The sequence below is a fragment of the Amblyomma mixtum genome, chromosome 2 (assembly GCF_055824585.1).
Source record: "Amblyomma mixtum isolate Tamu chromosome 2, ASM5582458v1, whole genome shotgun sequence".
Classification (NCBI taxonomy): Eukaryota; Metazoa; Arthropoda; class Arachnida; order Ixodida; family Ixodidae; genus Amblyomma; species Amblyomma mixtum.
In genome coordinates, this window is record NC_143013.1 from 168,871,950 (window position 1) to 168,879,974 (window position 8,025).

Here is an 8,025-nt window from a genome sequence, read left to right on the forward strand (position 1 = left end):
ATTAAGTTGCCGTATACCCTACAGTGATACGAAGAATTTTTACGCAAATGCCTTTCAAAGAAGGTCCTCCAGCCAGTGCAGCTGGCCAGTTGGTGTGATGTGATGGTTAATCCCCATTCACTTAGTGTGACATACAGGGGGCTGGGAATTAACTGCATAGAGATCATGAATCCAGCGTCAAGGAATATGTTCACTTGACATCGCGGTGCTAGGTGGGCGAGTTTAATGTTTTCAAGGATACACATCGCCAGAGAGAGAGAGACTCTTTAATGAAATACAGAGAATTTAGCCGGCGTTTCAATATCGCTGGCATGCTACTCTGCGTAAGGAGGGGAATTTGGGAGATAAAGACTGAAGGAGAGCCGCACATGAGTTGTCCGGCTTCTCATGACAACACAGATGCCTCGAGGGGACTTCAGTGTACTCACTACGCTTGGCTTCAACAGTCAATGCAAGTGCAGGGCGCTTTCCTGCTTGGTGAAAATTATTTAAACAGAAACGTCGCGCCATGGAAAAAAAAAATATTTGCGCTGTCGTTCAGCGCGAGCAATTCGCTGCACGTCTTTGCCGCGCTTATAGCGCTGTGCGCTGCATTCAGTCACCTTAATCCCCGACTGAAAGGTGCGCTGGCGTATGAATTCCTCGTGACTACGAAAATCGGTGCGGGCACGCGCCCCCGCGTAGAATATGGGCACTGGTTTCGTTGCCCGATCGAGGAAGCTCTGGACGATCGAGCATGCATGCAGCGTCTCCACCTTGCTGAAAGGATGATCGAGGATCGAGGGAAGGCTATGAATAGTAGAAAAAGTTAATTCCGACTGGCGCAGTTCCTGGCCGGTGTATGCCGCACACAAACATGCGTACGTGTACTGGCTATCAGATAGGCAAATCTGCCCTGATAGCGGGCGGGTTCACTGCACGCGGTGCGCAGCATATGAATAGCGGAAAGGTCGAACCTAATCAGTTTTGAGTATGAAGTATGATCGACGTACGTACCGATACCACATTTGCTCTACTTTTTGCGCGCAACGCGCACAAACGCGTTAAGCTAGAATTAATTGTGCAGCACCTTTTAAAAATTCATTCGCCTCAATTGATGGTTCTCCCTAGATTAAAATTAACTGCGCAGCTAACACACATTTTTTTTCACCTGGCCGTAGTTTATGCCGTGCGCCTGGAATCGTCTGCGCCGAGGACGAGTGAAGAAAAGTCAGCAAAGCCGAATTGCGGCCGGCCGTCTTTGCATGGGTGGCCATATATATGCTTCGCACGAAACGCAGAAGTACTTCAGTTATGCGAACCGCTTGGTTGGTACGCATCAGTTGTCAAGTTCACTACGAGACAACGTTTGCCGTCCAATATTGATATATGATATGTGTACAGTTTTGCCGAAAATGAGCCAGGATCGAGTGAAGCCGGCCGGATGATCCTTGAAAGCTAAGCATATGATCGAGAGCGCGAGCTCTACAGCGATTCATGGCCTCCGTGCAAAGAATTTTCAGGCACTATCAGAAGGGCGCGCAGCTCACATATACTTAATGCGTGCTTGCAAGAATCATGCAATTTGCACGAATATTGTATGTGTTTAAGCATACGTACGTGTGTTTCAGATATGTCCCCGCTAATTTCGTAAGCTGCTTTCTGGCCAAATAAATCTCCACCGGTGAGCGGTTGTGCTGGTACTACAAGATGTGTGCTACACAAACCGATTAAAACGTACAGTTAAGCTTCTTGCCAGTATTATAACTTTCCCGAAGCGATTCGCAGCTATACCGGTGACGGTCGAAGCTAACGTCGCCCGCAGACAGAGCAGCTGCATGCAGATTTCTGCAGGACCGTCAGAGTCACGCCGGTAAACAGAGCTGCTAATGGAGATGCCTTCAGCACCGTCAGAGTCGTGCCGGTACAAACAGACGTGCTGACGGAGATCCCTTCAGCAACTTCAGAGTCGCGCCGGTACAACCACAGCTGCTAATGGAGATGCCTTCAGCCCCGTCAGAGTCGCGCCATTGCAAACAGAGCATCCATGCAGATTCCTTCAGGACCTTCAGGTGCATGTAGAGGTGACAGTCAAGAATCCTGTTGGCTCCCTGAAGGAACTTTGAAGGATTTTTTGACCGGGTTGAGCAAATGCAGTGAGAATGAAACAGGGTAGAGACTTGTCTTATAACATTTTCACTCTTTACTTTGCACCAGAGGAAAATAAATTTGTGTGCAGTTCACCTACTGCTTGGCACTGCCCTAGAAGGAATGAATCCAGGTCTCGAAAAGTCTACAGAGAGAATACTGATGCTGCATGTGCATTTCTCTCTAGACTCCCTCGTTTATTCCTTCCCTTAGGTTCAGGAGACCACCGAGAGAAGTGAGACAGTTACTGCCCCATTTTCTTTCCTCAAAAGCCAATTTTCATTTCATTTCTCTGAACTGTCCTGAAATGTGTCTAAGTTACCAATTTTTTTAGTGCCCAATTACATACTGTAATTTTTGCAAGGAATATGAGGTTGATGAACAGAACAAAAAATGTCTGGAATGGTACCTTTGGTAACTTGGCACCTGGACAAACAGCTGACCCACTGGGCGCCCCCAGGGGCTCTGCTGCGAGGCGTCCCTTGCAACAGTAGCCAGTTGTCCGGATCCAAAGGAACCATGCGAATGATTACCGAAAAGTTTAAGGACAGCAGATGCATGAACACAAAACAGCTTTTCAGCACTGTTGCAGTGGAATGAACGGTTCCAAATCTCTAGACTATACCTGGTAATAAATAAATTATCAGAAGACCATCTCGAGCGCAGAATGATCTCAAATAAAGTTCAGTAAAGCAGAAAGTTGGGCTAGTTGGTATCGATCCATCTAAAAACGGAGCACAGAAAAACACGCAGAACACAGGGAGAGCGGACAGGACAAGCACATTCAACACGCACTACCAACATGGACAGCTTGTGCTTAATTGAATCGAAAAGTTTACGCTGACCGACCAATGTTACTTCAAATAGAGACAGAAAGTCCCCGCAGGGAGGCGTCTGCAGCATGCAGACGTTGGTGAGTGGCGACACCACGGGGTTAACCCGAGCATCCGCAGGGACATCCCCGCAGGGGGATGATGGTGAACAATGCGTCACCACGGACCCGAGCATCCGCGCTTAGCCGTGCGTGGCATCGCCGTGTCCGGGGAAAAGGGGATCCTAGTGGTTGAGCCGATGCCGAGCGTTTGGACCCTTAAGGCCCCTCGGCGGAGGCAACACACCACTTTGGCCCCAGCTTCCTGTAGACGGCACCTCCGGCCTGACCCGACCGGGGGAAATCGGCAGTCGCCTTTTCCTATCCTCCCCTCTATCTTTTACTTTCCTATTTTCTTTCTTACAACTTTCCTGTATCCTCCTCTCTTCTTCGGTTTTTCCATTTTTTCCTGGCGGCGAGGGTTAACCGTGTGTGACCAACTACCCTGAGTTGAGTCATATTAGGTTATAGTTAAGGTGTACAGCTGGCGTGGGCAGGACTTTCTTTCAAGTTCCTGTCGCGTCCCCTTGTTGGACTCCATGGTGGGTGGCTGGCACCATGACCGAAAAACATCAATTTTTTATGGCTCCCCCCCCTTTCCAAACCTGATCGCTCTCTTAAAAGAGTGCGGAACGAAGCAGAGAACTTTTTTTCCAAAAAGAAACCAACATTTGCCAAATTCCATGTCATCCACAGTGAAGTTCAAGATAAACAGGCCAGAATTTTATCCCCCTTCATGGTATCGAAATGCTTAACAGATGCTTTGGGCCCCGGCTACAAAGTATCCAAAATGACCAGTGGCGATTTATTGCTGGAACTCCGAGAAAATGTCCAAACCACCAAACTCTGTAACATAGTGTATATTGGGGAGACACCTGTCTCCATTACTACACACCGATCACTCAATACTGTCCGTGGCGTCATCTCAGAAAATGATTTTCTACACCTTACCGAGAAAGAAATGCTGGAAGGGCTTTCCGAGCAAAATGTCATTGATGTATATCGAATCAAGATCCGCAAGGACAACAAAGAAATAGATACCAAACACCTAGTCCTGACTTTTAACACATGCACATTGCCCGAAACCATCGACGTTGGATACCTCAAAGTAAATGTAAGACACTACATCCCTAACCCCCGAAGGTGCTTTAATTGTCAACGGTTTGGCCACGGATCGCAGAGTTGCCGCGGCCACAAAACTTGCGCGAAATGCGCGTCAAAGGACCACCATTCTGAGGAATGCGACGCAGCTCTACGCTGCGCTAATTGTGAAGGAGACCATGCTGCGTACTCCAGGGCGTGTCCGTCCTGGAAGAAGGAAAAGGAAATCATCACCATAAAGACAAAGGAAAACATTTCATTCAAAGAAGCCAGAAGGCGTTTTGCACTGACAAATACATTCTCTTTCACAGCCAAACCAAACTATGCTGACGTGGCGCGCAGGGGCGGTGCACCACGCAGCACTCCGGCATCTGCCGCGGCCACTCCCACCGCGCCTGTGGAAGTGCCATCAACGCCCCAGGCAGAGACAGCCAAGGCTGCTCTGCCAACTCCAAGCCAGGGAGTGCCGGCCCACGGGTCAGCATCCCGCAGGACTTCCCCCCGTCGGGGGAGGCCCGACACCAACACGTCCGCGGCCTCGCGGTCCTGCAGCACCTCTGGTGAGGTGATGGATACAACTACCACTCCGCCCGCTTTGCAGCGGCGGACCGGCTCTCACGAGCGAAGAAAAGATAGAACCCCGGTAACGGGCCCAGAACAGTAAATTTGTTCCGTTCCATTCCCACCCAAAAAAACAAACATGATATTTGCGATTCAATGGAACTGTAGAGGAATGTTGAGGAACTACAGTGATATAACTCATATTCTAGGGTCCGTGATGCCTCTAGCTCTATGTCTCCAGGAGACCAATCTTGGTCCACAACATTCAAATATCTTAAAACATTATACAACTTTTAGGCGTGATCGCGAGAATGCAAGTAGACTCTCGGGAGGCGTCGCAATCATCATCCAAAGCGGCGTCCCGGCTCAAGAAATCAAACTGAAAACAAAACTTGAGGCGGTTGCGGTTAGCGTCATCAGCTAGAAAACCATTACAATATGTTCTGTATATCTTCCCCCACACATCACATTAACATGCCAAGATCTAGAAGGCCTGATTTGATGAACTGCCGGAGCCATTTCTGGTAGTTGGCGACTTTAACGCTCACTCTCCGTTCTGGGGAAGCGAACGCTGTGACTCTAGAGGCCAAACAATCGAAGATTTTATACTTTCGAATAATGTCTATCTTTTAAATACGGGAAAAGCCCCATATTGCTGTCCAAGCTCAGCAAAAATGAGCTCTCTCGATTTAGCTTTCGCATCACCATTACTTTTTAACGATTTTAAATGGGATGTTTTAAATGACCCCATGGGCAGCGATCACTTACCTACCGTCATCAGGCTCTCATCGTCCACTCCAATCATCCCCACAAGGCCACGGCGCTGGAAAATTCAGCTCGCCGACTGGTCACTTTTTACAAAAAGTGCCCCTCTGGAAAAGGAATTTTGTGACCACCTTAGCACAGATGAAATTAATGAGAAGTTTACTGAATGCATAATATCGGCCGCAACACTCGCTATACCACAAACAACAGGACTTGCACAAAAGAAACAAAGTGTGGTGGACACAAGAATGCACATTAGCAAAAAAACAACAAAACAAAGCCTGGAGCGCTCTGCGTCGATATCCCACTGCAGAGAACTTATTTACCTTTAAAAAGGCAAAAGCCAGAGCGCGGTATGTCCGAAGAAATGCAGAAAAAACCTCTTGGCAGAAATATGTCTCCACAATAAATAGTTCAATAACATCAAAGAAAATGTGGGAAAAAGTTCGTAAATTTACTGGTGACCATACCCCTTTCACACTTCCTCTCTTGACAACACCCGGGACACAAACATCTTTAGAAGAACAGGCCAACATATTGGGCGAGCATTTTGCTGAGATCTCAAGTTCATCCAACTACACAAACACATTTCAGAAACACAAAGCAATAACTGAAAAACAAAAATTCCCATCCGGAGCAAGTATACATGAGGATTACAACCAGCCTCTCACACTGCAAGAATTAAATAAGGTATTATCTTCCGGAAAAAAGACAGCACCAGGACCAGACAACGTGCATTACGCTATGCTTGCTCATCTCTCGGAGGCTGCTGTAGAGGCACTGTTAAAATTCTTTAATAAAATCTGGATAACTGGAAATCTACCTGACGAGTGGAAAAAAGCAGTCATAATACCTTTCTCAAACCCGGAAAACCAACAAGTCCTAGCAGTTACAGACCAATAGCCCTCACCAGCTGCATTGCTAAATCTTTCGAAAGTGTAATAAACATTAGACTGACCTTCGTACTTGAATCTCGGCAACTATTAGATACACACCAATGTGGGTTTAAAAAAGCATGCTCGACCACAGATCACCTTGTCCGTCTAGAAAACACCATCCGGGAGGCGTTCATCCACAAGCAGCACTGTATTGGGGTCTTCTTCGACTTGGAGAAGGCCTACGATACTACGTGGAAGTTCGGCATCCTCCGTGACCTAGCAGAGCTAGGTATCCGCGGCAGGATGTTGAACTGCTTGAACGACTTCCTGGCTAACCGCACATTCCGAGTCCGCCTAGGAGCTACTCTCTCCATGACTTTCACCCAAGAGAACGGCGTACCCCAGGGGTGCATTCTAAGCACGACACTCTTCATAGTAAAAGTGAATTCCTTAGCTAAAGTAATACCCAAGTCCATAATGTATTCAGTTTATGTAGATGACCTACAAATAGCATGTACATCCTCTAGCATATCAACCTGTGAGAGACAAATACAAATCACACTGAATAAACTAGGTGCTTGGGCAGACAGAAATGGGTTCAAATTTTCTCCTCAAAAAACAGTAGCTGTTCTTTTTTCATTGCGACGAGGCCTACAGGTCGATCCCAAACTATACCTGAATCACACTGCACTACCAATTAAACAAGAACACAAATTTTTAGGCCTAACTTTCGACAAGAAACTCACATTTCTACCACACATTAACAACCTTAAAAAGAAAGCTTCTCAAGCCCTCAATATTTTAAAAGTTCTCTCACGGAAGCGGTGGGGGTCCGATAGAGCAAGCCTTTTACAAATATATCGCTCTCTGGTGCGCTCCAAGCTGGACTACGGGTGCATAGTATATGGTTCGGCAAGAGCATCCTACTTAAAACGATTAGACCCCATTCATAATCTTGGTCTGCGTCTATCATCTGGAGCATACAGAACATCACCAGTAGCCAGCCTACACGTTGAAACTAATGAGCCCACTCTTGAGGACCGAAGAATCGCACTAACATGCACATACGTCTTAAAAATCCGTTCTCTTCCGAAACATCTCTGCCATCCAGTTGTCACCAAGTGCCCATGTAAAAGATTATTCATCAACAAACCACATTCTATCAGACCATTACTATTGCGCTTTGAAGACAAATGTGAAGAGCTAACAGTACTAGACTGCTTACCGAATATTGCACAAAGGAATGAATATTTACCACCATGGTACAGCCTGCCTTCATTATGTGACCTCACAATGACACATTTAGATAAAAAGCAAACGCCAAATGAGTACATATTACAGGAATTCTTTGCACTACAAGAAAAGTATGACACCTACATTGAATTTTATACCGATGGCTCAAAAACAGAAAGTCACGTTGGAAGTGCAGTAATCCAAGGAAAAAATAAACATATAATGCGACTACCAGAATGCGCATCGGTTTTTACTGCTGAGTGTTATGCCATCTTTGTAGCTGTAGAAAAAATAGTAAGAGAGAATATCAAAAATAGCATCATTTACACTGATTCCCTGAGTATGCTTAAAGCACTGCACTCCAGAAATGCAGCTGAACCTATAATAGGAAACATCATACATAACATAGTTAAAATCACAAAACAAAAGCATAACATTAAATTCTGCTGGGTTCCTAGCCATGTTGGAATTGTAGGTAATGAGAAAGCA